The 13,780-nt window shown below is 30.3% G+C and overlaps 1 long non-coding RNA gene across 1 annotated transcript; it reads right to left on the bottom strand.

The window, feature by feature from the left end:
• Positions 1 to 10,105: 10,105 nt before the first annotated feature.
• Positions 10,106 to 13,277, bottom strand: LOC132255045 (uncharacterized). The gene is made up of 2 exons (XR_009467642.1): positions 12,944 to 13,277; positions 10,106 to 10,475 (listed from the first exon to the last, which is right to left on the bottom strand). It is a non-coding gene; the product is annotated as an uncharacterized LOC132255045 (long non-coding RNA).
• Between the last annotated feature and the right edge of the window lie 503 nt (positions 13,278 to 13,780).

Below are 13,780 nucleotides of genomic sequence, written 5' to 3'. Positions count from 1 at the left end.
AACTACTACTTCGGTCATGTCTAACAATATTCTGTGACCCTTATTTTTAAGGATGGTGTTTGGTAAATTATTTTTTAGAAACAATAAATAAAAAATTGGTTTGAATAAGTTATTTTTAAAAATAATTTTTTATTTTGATTTTACAAAAATATTGTAAATTCAATTCATGTAAATTTAATTTAATTTTTATTTAAAATCAAATATAATTTTATAATTATAAATAAATTTTAAAATAAATAGCTTTTAGTAAAATATGAATAGTAATATTATAATAAAATCATAAATTATATTTTTTACAAGAAAAATATGGATATTAATGGGTATTAGTAGAGTCATTATTTGAGTTTCAAAACTTGTTAATGAATATTAAGTTATATTTAATTTGGTGTTTATTTGCCTAATGAAAAAAAAAAGAGAAAAATACTGTTATAAGTATAAGAGAAACAATAGTTGTTTCAAACCAACCAATTTTTGCCCATAATTTTTTTTGTATAAATTATATTATTGTTTGAGTTTGAAATTATTTTTAAAAAATACTAGACTTGTAACCAAATATCTCTATTATAAATAAAATACTAAAATTTAAATACGTAATAACTCTGGTTAAGAAAAACTAGAGATGGAGTTACCATGACCTTGTAGTATTTTGTATTATCATTATTAGGGAATCATAAAATTTAACTAGTTTTGCCCAAACCAAATCAATTAATGATTTTTGTGAAAAGATCGAAATTGTGATTTGATTAACAAAAAAAAGAGAAAAAACTATGATAATTAAATCCAGAGATTTTCATAAATCCAATTTTTGACGAAGGATGAGAGACATCGAATACTGATTAAAGATTTTTTTTGTCTTCCAAGATTGAATCATTGATATAGGTCATCCAAGTTTAAAACCATCTTTTAAAACTTGAAATTCATTTTTTAATGGTCATTCAATAGATAATTTAATAAAATGTTTTAGCCTTTAAGACATTTAAAATCTAACATTCATTTGGTAATCATAATAAGTCAACCGATGATGATAATCTTATGCATCAAAGGACCCCTAGCATACATCCTATGTATCTCTAATAGGGACGAACTAATATAAAATTTAACTTGTTGACGAAATTTAAAGATTAGAAACTTACTACCATGAAAAGATACCACCTTTTCTTATCACCGCTCTCTTTTGAATCATCCACCTTTGTTGTTATATCTTTAGAGAGAGGTTTTAGCCATTCATACTCATATTAACACCATGCATTGAATTAAATTAAATCAAGAGATTTATTAAAAATTAAATGATTACAATAATTGTATCTAAACCGAAAACTCTCTCTCTCTCTCTCTCTTTCCTAAAAAAATCTATGGTCTTTATGGAAAACTAATCCTAAAAACATAAATAAAAGTTTTAAAATATCCAAACACATGCAAAAGAGCCAATTAAAGAAAGTCCCAAAGTGAAATTATGGAAATCACAGTTGTATAAAAAAATTTGATACCTCCATAGTGGTGATGGAATGAATTTCAATAAATGCCCAAACCTTTTTGATTTTTGGCATGCTTCCAATATGATAGTGGATTGATTTTAACATGTATCACAGTGTATTTTTTTTGTATCGTGATATATCAAAATTTTGCACCTTGTATCAAAAGTGTGTCTTAATGTATCAACATTTATTTCAATAAACTCCTGAACTTACTAGATTTCTGAAGTTGGTGATTTCGATACCTTCATTGTAGTTTCAAAATTGGCTTCTGGTATCAAAATGGAGTATCACCCATTGTCAAAATACATTTCTAACATTCTGAACTCACTATATACTGATTGGTTTGCTCCCGTTTATTGATGAAGTGATATTGACATGTATCGAAGTGAACTCCTAGAATCATATTGTTGTATCAAAATTCCCTAGCTTGTATCAAAATTCCTATTTCTTTCCTTGTTTTCTTCATCTTTCCAATACATTGAGGTGTCTCCACTTTGCTTCCAACATCCTTAAATCTCCACGTTGTCATGTACTACATTTATGCACATATTATCCTCTTTTGGCTAAATTCTTTACTAGATGTAAACATTAGTCCTGAATTCAAGATTTAGCATAGCATATAAGTTAAAAGATAATGATTTGCACTCAAAAGTTATTCAAAAATCCCATTTTTTGTGTATGGAAAAACATCCGTTTTGAGTGTTAATCAACTTGTTAGTGAATTCAATGCATTAACTCTTACTTGATTTGGAGATTATTTATCTAATAAAAAAATTTATAAAAATATGATATATATTAATATATATTAAAAGAAGTTAACAGAAATTCAAAAAATAAAAAACATTTGTGATTTAAAGGAAAATTATATTTGAAAATTTTCGGTACTGGATTTTAGAGAGATGAGATGAATAATATCATATTCAATTTTATTTATTTTTTATAATTTTATTTTAAATTTCTTTATATTTTTCTTTTGTTTTTAAAACCCGATGAAAACAACTTTTACTCGTTATCTAAAATTTATTTTCTATTTTACTTTATTTTTAAAAAATTGGAAATAGAGAACAATGGTAAAACAATGTTATGAATTTTTTAAAAACAAGTTTTGACTTTAAAAATAAAAAATTGTTTTTTATCATACCAGTATGTTAAAATAGAAAACTATTTTTAAATTACTATGGAATAGACTCTTACTTTCAATAGATAATCTTATTGCATTATGCTTTAATCATGAGGAAGGTCTCCATACTCAAGGAGGCACTAGTAATGTCATCGATTCATTCTTAGGAGGGCCATTTTCACTCTCCGGCCCCTTCTTTGCTTTTATTGGATTTGTGATTGCTCATTTCACCTCTTACATTATGTTTGGGTTAAAAAAAAAGTGTCAAGGAAAAGAATAGAATGTTAATATATTTAAATAAATTTGAAATAACTTATAAAAATAATTTATTTACTTTAAATTTATATTTTATTTTTTTCCCTCAAATATTTTGGGAATTAAACATAGCCCTATTGTGTTAATCCAATGAAGAGTTTTAAAGTAGGGACAAATTCATCTATCCACCATGAGTAATATTTCATAGGCTTTTCCTTACTAATTCAGAGTAAAACAGGGATCATCTTGTTTGGCAGATGTAGGTATATATTCTAAACTCGGTTCTGAGTTTTCCTTGGGAAAATAACAGTCTCATGCATGCACAAGTATGGCAACAAATTTAGAATATATTCCAGGATATGATAAAAATATATATATTGGTGAGGATCATGACACGGGGGGTTGCGGGAGAATAGAGAAAGTTCCTTCTTCTGCTTGGAGAATACGAATACCACCCTGCCAAAGAAGAAGCTCAGTTCTAAAGATTGTAACCTCAAAAAAGAATTTCTGGTTCAATAATAAATCTTCCAATCTCCATCACTAGTGGAATGGTGATACACCTGCCTCAAAGAATCTTGGGTTCAGTAATAAACCTTACAAGCTCTATCAATTATTACTAGAGGAATGGTGATTTTAATAATATATATACACTTGCCTTGAAGATTTTCTGGTTCAATAATTAATTAATCTTACAATCTACATCATTAGTGGAATGGTGATACACCTGCCTCAAAGAATCTATGTATATATTGCCTCAAAGAATATTTAGTTCAATAATAAATCTTACAAGCTCCGTCACTAGTGGAATGGTGATACTCCTGCCTCAAAAGAATCTCAGGTTCAATAATAAATCTTACAAGCTCCACCGTTAGTGGAATGGTGATTTCAATAATAAATCTTACAAGCTCCATCACTAGTAGAATGGTGATACACTTACGAGCTCCATCACTGGTAGAATGGTGATACACTTACCTCTAAGAATTTTGGGTTCAATAATAAATCTTACAAGCTAAGAATTTCTAGTTCAATAATAAATCTTACAACCTCCATTAGTGGAGTGGTGATACGCTTGCGTCAAAGAAATTCGGGTTCAATAATAAATCTTAAAAACTTTGTTAGCTATCACTAGTGGAATGGTGATTTTGATAATACTCGAATACGACTTGAACCCAACACATTTTTGGATTGAGTATAATTGAGTTAGGATTAAATTTGTGCATGCACAACATGAATCTGACTTGAATTGATTTATTTAATAATTTTGTTCATTTATCTAATTATAACTTTAAACTATTTAATTTATATTTGATTCATTTTAAATTTATTTTTAAATAAATAGATTAATTAAGTGAAATATATTTAATTAAAACATTAATCATATAAACTTATACAAGACTTAATTCAACCGAATTATTAAATAAGTTAAATGAGTTATACTATATGTTATCTATTTAATAATTAAATAGTATTTGAGTTTATATTTTTTACATTATTATTATGCCACATTTGAAATAACTTATATAGTGAAATGCTTGGAGTTAAACACTACACAAAACATTACTTATCGACACGAATTACCAGCCCTACTGCAAGGGCTAATTGCACAAGAGCAGTAAGGCAGTTTGGTTTCACCCTAACTTCTCTCTTGAATTAATCTTTTATAATTTTTCCAAACTTCGATTGATCATTATAGTAAATGTCAAAGATAAACTTTATCCGTCAGTGAATAGATAAATTCTTACTTTGTTTTGAGGGGCACGTGGCACTGCTGCATGCATGTTAAAAAACCTGAGCATGAAATTTGCTATTACACTCGTGAGTACTGAAACAGTGGTAAAGTAGTTGCCCCAAGGCAAAAATTTAATTATATTTCCACTTTCTTCGATCCATCCCCCATCATTAATTAAGTCTCACCTCTTTAAAACCATCTTCTTCCTTGGTAATATTGGTGCAGAGAAAATAATGTCACACAAGGATTTCCTGGATTTAGAATTAATGTTTTCTATATATGTTTGTTTCGGCCCATGGCTACTGTTTCAAGCAGAGGTTGCTCAAATGATCAATTCTCTTTCTACATCAAAATTTTGATAAATTAGATTAATTACCACTAAATTTATGATGTAATTCCTCAACCCAACTACTTTGGGTTTGATAAATGTTAAAGGGAAACTTATGTTTTGAGCGGTTGATCCCAAAATAATAGAGATTTTAAACTCCAATTTTTCCAATTTTAAGAAACATATGTTAATGTGAAAAATTATTAGATCTTTATGCACTTTGTGCTGAATGGGCTTTTTATACCCAATATGCACTTCCCTATCCTCTAGGTCAGTTTCCACATTTGAAAAGGCAAGAAAAAAAAAATAAAAAAACTATCTCCTACCAGACACCCTACCAGGAACAGAAAAGCAAACAAAACAAAAACTGTCTATTTGCTTCATCTCCCATGGACACTGAACCTTGAAACTAAACCCTAATCTTTCTTGCTTTCCTCTCATTTTGGAAAACCAAAACACCCTAACCTTTTTTTATCTTCCTCTCATCTAGGAAAACCGAAAAACCCTAACCTTTTCCTCTCATTACAAAACCTCTTTGCCTCATTTTCCTCTGATTCCGAAAACCCAAAAATCCCTAACCTATTGCTCTCATTTGGAAAAATGAAAATCTAGTGTTGGCGACGACTCCTACCTCACCCTCTGAAAACCCAAAACCTAAGGTAAGCGCTCTTTCTCTTTCTCTTGGGTTCTCTATTTCTTTAGAAAATAATAGTCAAATTTTTCTTAAATTAAAGGATTTTGTTTTTCCTATTTTGTGTTTTTTTTTTCATTACTAAGGTTGAGATATTTTTCTATTAAAGGATTTTGTTTGATCAAGTTTTGTAATATTGTGTAGTTTGGAAAAGATAGTATGATCTACATTGAGTTTAACAGTTGTTTTGGGGGGTTTAGGGTTGGTTGGTGGTCTTCTACTATTTTAGGGTTTAGTATCGACAATTTCAATGGACAACATAGCAGGTTGTCAATTATATTCCTTCGAGAGATTTTCTAACTGCTTATTGTTATACTTGTATGATTTTTGCATGAGAATGACATTTTGGATCCATCCAATTTATTCATATAATTTTCAGGCAGTTGAGTTTTATTCTTAATTGATTGTTAGAATTTTGTTGTTTTCCAATTGATAGTGGTTAATTTTTTCATGAATTGCACATGGCTACTTAGAATTTTTGGAACGAAGAAGGTCTTGATATATTTTTCTGAAATTTAAATAGCTAACATGTCAGTTTCAAACATCCTGAAAATCAATGAGCCAAAGCTCATTGGTAAACAAAGAGATTTCAATCCAATTGTATAAAATATTTTTGAATGAAAACTAATTTTAATTTTCAATGGAAGTGAACTTCAAAATTTTCAATGACTTCTCAAGTATTTTCATAGAGGTTTTATTTATTTTTGTTTTTTTTTTAACATTATATTCATGATTGAAATGGTTCCCAAAGTTAATTATTTTTATTTTTATTCTTTTGCAAAACCATTGACATTTTTACTCTGTTTCAATGTTTGGAAGCCAATCAAATAAATTGACAAGAAGATGACTCTAATTTTATTAACTCATCAATGCTCAGTTATGGTGTAGATTTTGGCAAGAATTAAGTAGAGGTAATAAAACATGAAACAATTTTTTTACATTTTCAAAGATGCAAACCTTCAAATATTGATAATTATTAGAAAAGTGAGATTTTTTTTAGATTGTTTTATTATTTTTTTCTTTTTTGTTTTCAAAATGCCTATATTTTTTCTATGGACAAACTCCTCTGCAATATAATAGGTTTCACAGAGGAGCAAGAAGCTCTAGTGGTGAAGCCTTAGAATTCAATGAAGAAGAATGTTGGAGAGTTGGATCTTAAATTCTTCTTGAAGTAAATTAAATTTTCCTTATTCTTCTCTACATGTTGATAACTACCTTATTTCTTGGGGAAAGGGTTCACCTTTGGTTTTTTGAGGCATGTACCTTAGGTACTACCTTAATAGCCCTTAGGTACCACCTTAATATACCTTAGGTACTACCTTAAGGGACCTTAGGTACTACCTTAAGGGACCTTAGGTACTACCTTAAGGGACCTTAGGTACTACCTTAATAGCCCTTAGGTACTACCTTAATAGCCCTTAGGTACCACCTTAATATACCTTAGGTACTACCTTAAGGGACCTTAGATACTACCTTAGTTAAAGTTGGGTTCTACCTTTCCCAAGCCTAGGACCTTCCTTTGTGACCCTTAGACCACGCCATTATGTGATTCTCTTGTGTGGTCAAGTGGTTCACTTTTGGTTTTTTGGGATTGTACCTTAGGCACTACCTTAATAGCCTTTAGATACCACCTTAATATACCTGAGGTACTACCTTAAGGGACCTTAGGTATTACCTTAGTTAAAGTTGGGTTCTACCTTTCCCAAGCCTCAGACCTTCTTTTGTGATCCTTAGACCATGCCATTATGTGATTCTCTTATGTGGGGAAGGGGTTCACCTTTGGTTTTTTGGGATTGTACCTTAGGTACTACCTTAATAGCCCTTAGGTACTACCTTAATGTACCTTAGGTACTACCTTAATGTACCTTAGGTACTACCTTAAGGGACCTTAGGTACTACCTTAGTTAAAGTTGGGGTCTACCTTTCCCAATCCTCGAGCCTTCCTTTGTGACCCTTAAATCATGCCATTATGTGATTCTCTTGTGTGGGCAAGGGGTTCACCTTTGGTTTTTTGAGGCCTATACCTTAGGTACTACCTTAATAGCCCTTAGGTACTACCTTAATGTACCTTAGGTACTACCTTAAGGGACCTTAGGTACTACCTTAGTTAAAGTTGGGGTCTATCATTCCCAAGCCTCAGACCTTCATTTATGACCCTAAGACCATGTCATTATGTGTTTCTCTTGTATGGTCAAGTAGTTCACCTTTGGTTTTTTAGGATTGTACCTTAGGTACTACCTTAAGAGCCCTTAGGTACTACCTTAATGTACCTTAGGTACTACCTTAAGGGATCTTAGGTACTACCTTAGCTAAAGTTTGGGTCTACCTTTCCCAAGCCTGAGGCCTTCCTTTTTGACCCTTAGACCATGCCATTATGTGGTTCTCTTGTGTGGTCAAGTGGTTGACCTTTGGTTTTGTGGGACTATACCTTAGGTACTACCTTAAGAGTCCTTAGGTACTACCTTAGCTAAAGTTGGGGTCTACCTTTCCCAAGCCTCGGGCCTTCCTTTGTGACCCTTAGACCATGTCATTATGTGATTCTCTAGTGTGGTCAAGTGGTTCACTTTTGGTTTTTGAGATTGTACCTTAAGTACTACCTTAAGAGCCCTTAGGTACTACCTTAAGGGACCTTAGGTACTACCTTAGCTAAAGTTGGGCTCTACCTTTCCCAAGCCTCGGGCCTTCCTTTGTGACCCTTATACCATGTCATTATGTGATTCTCTAGTGTGGTCAAGTGGTTCACCTTTGGTTTTTGAGACTATTCCTTAGGTACTACCTTAAGAGCCCTTAGGTACTACTACCTATAATCCTACCTATTATTTACTCTCTTTCCCCCTTACTATCATTATAGTTTAAAATATGAAGATAAAATATTACAAAAATCTTGTGGGGCCTCATATGGAGTTAAAACTCCTATCCTCGCATTTTTTCGCTTAAATCCAATGGCCTTTCACTTCTAATTTTCTTTAATGTTGATATTTCACTTTGTCACAGCCTTGCAAATACAATTGAAAACTCATATTTTCCCTGCTTTGATGATGTAGGCTTGCTACTTTTTAAAAATAATCGACATATTTAATACTGAATAGAAGCATGCAAATAGAATCTTTCAACAATCGATTTTTGGAGACTAGTTCTTTAAAGAATTGAACTCAATTATTTGTACAAATAAAATTGTGTTGGTAAATTTAAATATGAAAAAATAACTTTTTTAGTTTATTGTAAACAAAGCTATTATGTATTTTAGTATGATGTAAAAGTTCCAACACATAGACACACAAGATCCATTCGATATGATGTTTCTTACATTTGTCGATTTTGTATAGTCCTAATATTTAAATATAAGCCATTGAATTTTATAGTTTTGGAACATGAAAATGGGGGGAAAATGTGTTAGTACCTAGTCACATAAACTGACGCATTTAAATGGGACCCAAATCTCAATCATCCATCTAACTCATCAAAATCGTTAACTTTGAGTAAGCCTTTGATAGAGTCTTGACATATGAATTTCTAATTATTTATTATTGTTTATAATGTTTTTTCACAAATTATTTCTCCTTGCAGCTTCAATGGGATGCACCTACAATAATGGCCTAATACCTGATGAGGTTGAAAAAGGGAAAGGAACTGAAGCTTCTTATTTTCATCACATAACTGAAGATTCTTAGTTTCATGACAATGGCCTAGCAATGGCCTAAGTGATTTTTTTTTTTTAAATTGTTGTTATGCTCAAAATCTTCCTTCTTGTTTTGAATCATAAGAGAAAGAGACTTAATATCTCCCTCCTGTCATGGCCCACAATTGTCATTTAACTTAATTTTTATGCTAAGATGAAATGAGAGAAATTGATATTATGTGTGAAAGTTTTTTGTCCAATTCTGGCGGTACTTGTAGATGAAAAACAACATGACATTGTTATTTAGGAGATGTTTGGATACGCTATCTGCAGTTTTGCTTTAGGGTTGCCTTAAACTGATGGGAAGAGAAGAATTTAGAGGTGAGAAGTATAAGAAAAGAACAATTGGAAATAAATACAATAGGATTAAAGTCAATAAATCAATTTTATACTTATTTGAACTCATTTTAATTTCATAATATATATATATAAAGATTAAATAATTTTAAAGTGTTTGAGTTTATAACCTCTCTAAACATTGTTATTCTAGTTTTTTGAAGGCAAATGAGGTCAAAGATATTACCAAGAACAATAGTCCCAAGTTACAATAGTTCTTAGAAATCCATCAAGAGTTGGCTACAAAATCGCTAGTCCAAACCAAAAGTAGTAGCATCTAATTCTAAAATATTATCTTAATTCTCCACATAAATCTTAATTGGATAAAGATCTTTGATAAATTTGATCTGGTCAAGCAGTAACACTATCATAAAGAAATCAAAACCTTGATCTTATAAAATAAAATAACCAACTGAATTAAATTACACATCTTTGATATTTGAGAGTAAAATTTATAATAAATAATGTAATATCATATAATTTTTTCAACCATGATGAAAATGTAGGAATCAAGTGTGTCTATTCTTTCCACTAATAGCAATAACTAATATACACCTTAAAATAATAGAGAAAAACACCAACATTTCTAAAAGAATTAGTGGATCAAAGTATTTGAATACATGACTAACGTTCAAACTTTTACAAAATGATTAACAAGTAAATTCATAGCTACACAAAGACTACCACCAATAGCAATTACATCATCGCTACCAAAGCACGATCACTAGGCTCAACTGCTCCAACATGCATCTCAAGGTACTCTAGGCTCAAGGGATCTTGGTTCGGTTGCAATGCTAGTGAGAGTTAATTGACACTTCTCTTGTTGCTTCTTGAATTTAGCTAAACTTTCTTGCAAGGCCATCTACAACATAAAATTTATACTCAATAATTAATACTCAATTTTCGTACAAACTTATAAAAAAAACATATAAAAGAATATTTTAACTTCGAGACATGAAAAATGCTTAAGTTAAGGTCCATCCATCATTCAATAAAGTCCTAAAATGGATTATGCCTTGAGTAATGGCTTTCACTTCTGGCATAAGCCACATGTAGAGATTGATAAACAAATCTTAGTCTAACATGATCACCATGAAAAACAGTGTATTGTGTATTTATTACTATAAGTATAGCCACTAAATCTACTCAAAATCAAATGAAACTAGGAAAAGAAATCATCTTAACCATTTAGTGATTGATCTCCAAATCTACCCTAAATTGGTTATTGGGTTATAACCATTTCTCTTCAAATCTTTGGCCTTCATCAGCCTATCATATTTCCAACATTCATTTGTAAAACAAAAAGAAATGTTTGAGATGGTACATTGGGTTCAAGGATTTGAAGAGAAAATTGAGTATTCCAACACAAACAATAATATTCCTAATATTAGGGTTGTGAAAAACACTAATTAAAATCCATAATTTCACATAAAAGAAGATTTGACAATTTTTTTCATATGAAACTGTACGACTTGAGTTAAAATCTTCCTAAAAGTTACGGCATTGAAGGGAAAAAAAGGTTCAATTTAATAGCATTTCCCCAGGAATTCTATAACCAGCTTCCAAAAGCATTTCGTATTATAATAAGGGAATGCTTCTTAGATATTAAAGTCCAATTCTGAAGCCCATGGTAGCCTCTATGACCCATGAATTTGCTTAAAAATTTAAAAGAAAATGAAATGTAAACATAAATATTGAAATACCCTCAGAATATATTTTACAAATAAAAAGGTCTTCATTATGTAAGAATTATCAAAGCTCAATGTATTTCAACTTGTAAATTTCTTATCTCCCAAATCCACATGAGATGGTAATTTGTGGGTCAAGACTTTTGCAACTTTGAATTGTATGAGTATGTTATAAAATTCAAGCCAAAAAATTATTTACAAAGATAACAAAGATGTAGAAATAGTGATGCTTACATTAACTATGAAGGAGACCAAAATGAAGAATCAATATTTTTGAGCAAAAGTCAATCCTGAATTCTGGTAAAAAGGAATATAATTAAAAGAACTGCATCAATGGTCTCCAAGCCTCAATAATGCCTATGTTTACATTTGTTATGTAGTTTGAAAACCATAGTACCATTTGACAAAAAATAAAATAAAATAAGAGTCATCTCAAATTTAAAGACTCACAAATGTAATCCGATCCCAAAAATAGAACCCAAAAAAGTAAATATTAAATAAATCCAAAGTAACAGAGCTAACTCATCCTACTTGGCTTAAACCTTTCCAATTCTAAGAGTCATGAACCAAAAACCATTTTTCAAAATATAAAACCAAAAAATAAATTCTCAGATAAATGCACAAAAACAGACACAAATAAAACTAATTAGTATAAAACATCTCAAAACACAATTACATATCATGGCTTCTCAGATAAATTCATGGGAAAAATTCTAACTCAATCTAATAAACATAAATCCATATCAATTTTCAACCTAAAAACCCTAAAGCAACAAAAGAACACACCCTAACTGCCTAAAATCATTCTTTAAAAAATGTAGAAACAACAAAATTAAAATCTAGTATGGTTTTAACCTTATAACAATTCCTCAACTGAATGCTTGTTGTTTTAGAAGCATAAATTTTTCAGTCGGAAAACTAAATTTCTCAAAATAAACCCACTAATTTCAATAATGCCCACCCAAACATCCATAAAAAACTTAAACCTAGTACCACCGAGCATTAAAAAAGAAAAAGAAAAAAACAAAATCACATCAATCATAGGTATTCCTAGAATTTGCAAAAAGTAAAAATAAATAAATTAAGATCAACGATTTCTAAGAGATAATCAACCAAACCACAAACCTCTGTATTAACCAAACAAAAAACTAATAAAAAAAAAAATCTTCAATTGATTAATACAAAAAAAAAAAAAAAAACTAAAACAAATTTTGAGATTAATGATTTCTGAGAGATAATCAACCAACCCACAAACTTTTAAATTAACCAAACAAATAACAAATAATAATAATAATAATAAAACATCTTCAATTCATTACTGCAATTGGGTTTTTGTTTCAATATTAAAAATAAACAAATTTCTTACCTTCAAAATCTGAGAACATTTTCCAACAAAAAAAAAAAAAAACAAGAAAAAGGGGTTTTCGAGAAACAGTACAAAAGATCAACAGTTGAATCAAATCTCCAAAAGAAGCCCTTAATTGAGAGGAATTTACAAAGAAAGATGAAGTTTTGTATAGAAAGAAAGAGAGAATATGTAAATTTCATAGTCATGCTTCGACACACCCTCCTTTCTTGATGTGAAAATAAAAAATTAACTCAAATAAAGTACCATAAATATACCAACATAAAAATATATCACCTGATGATGATGATGAAGATAGAGATTTGGAGCTGGATCGTTAGACAAAGAGGTTAGGGTTTCCCCACGCTCTCAAATCTACGACATCGATTGATGCCCACACTTTCAAATCTATGACATCAACTTGTGAGAATAAGGATTAGAGTTCGTTTCTCGAGATTATAGGGATTTTGGGGATATATGAGAAAAGAACAGGTAGGATTTCACGACATTTAGGTTATTTGGATTTAGAGGAAGATTAGGGAGGGTTTATGGTTTCAAATTTGGGGTTTTTTGGCTTTAGTGCGGGTGGTGAGGAAGTGAAGAGAGAGATGTTTGGAAAATTTATGTAATTATTTTTTTTTAACCCTTTTGCCTACTATCTCAATGTGGATGCTAACATGGAGATTGGGTAAGGGCAAAGTGGGTATCAAAAGTCCACTCAACACAAAGTGCACAAGAACCATATTATTTTTTATATTATTAGTTGAATATCATATTTCCTATTCTAGGGTTTTGAAATCCATATTATTCCAAATGGCCCTCCCAAAATACAAGTTTCCCAATGTTAAAGTCATATATATTAAACATGTGACATCCAACTCAAAATATGACACTTGACAAAATTTGAAATGTTATAAAATGAATCTCAATTGGTTGTTTTATTGACAAATTTTCTACCCCAATTTGTGAATAAAACTACAAATGTGATAATCACTCTATTTTTCATAGCATAAGAGCCTTAACTTTTATTTTCACGACAAAAACAATAAACTTCAAGAGAGGAATTGTTTACAAAAAGAATAATCATGTTCTCTTTCCAGTTTCTCTGAGAGAGTGTGATATATTTTATATATA

The sequence above is a fragment of the Vitis vinifera genome, chromosome 14, assembly GCF_030704535.1.
Source record: "Vitis vinifera cultivar Pinot Noir 40024 chromosome 14, ASM3070453v1".
Classification (NCBI taxonomy): domain Eukaryota; kingdom Viridiplantae; phylum Streptophyta; class Magnoliopsida; order Vitales; family Vitaceae; genus Vitis; species Vitis vinifera.
The sequence above is the reverse complement of the archived record's forward strand: the minus strand, read 5'-3'. Positions and strand labels throughout refer to the sequence as shown.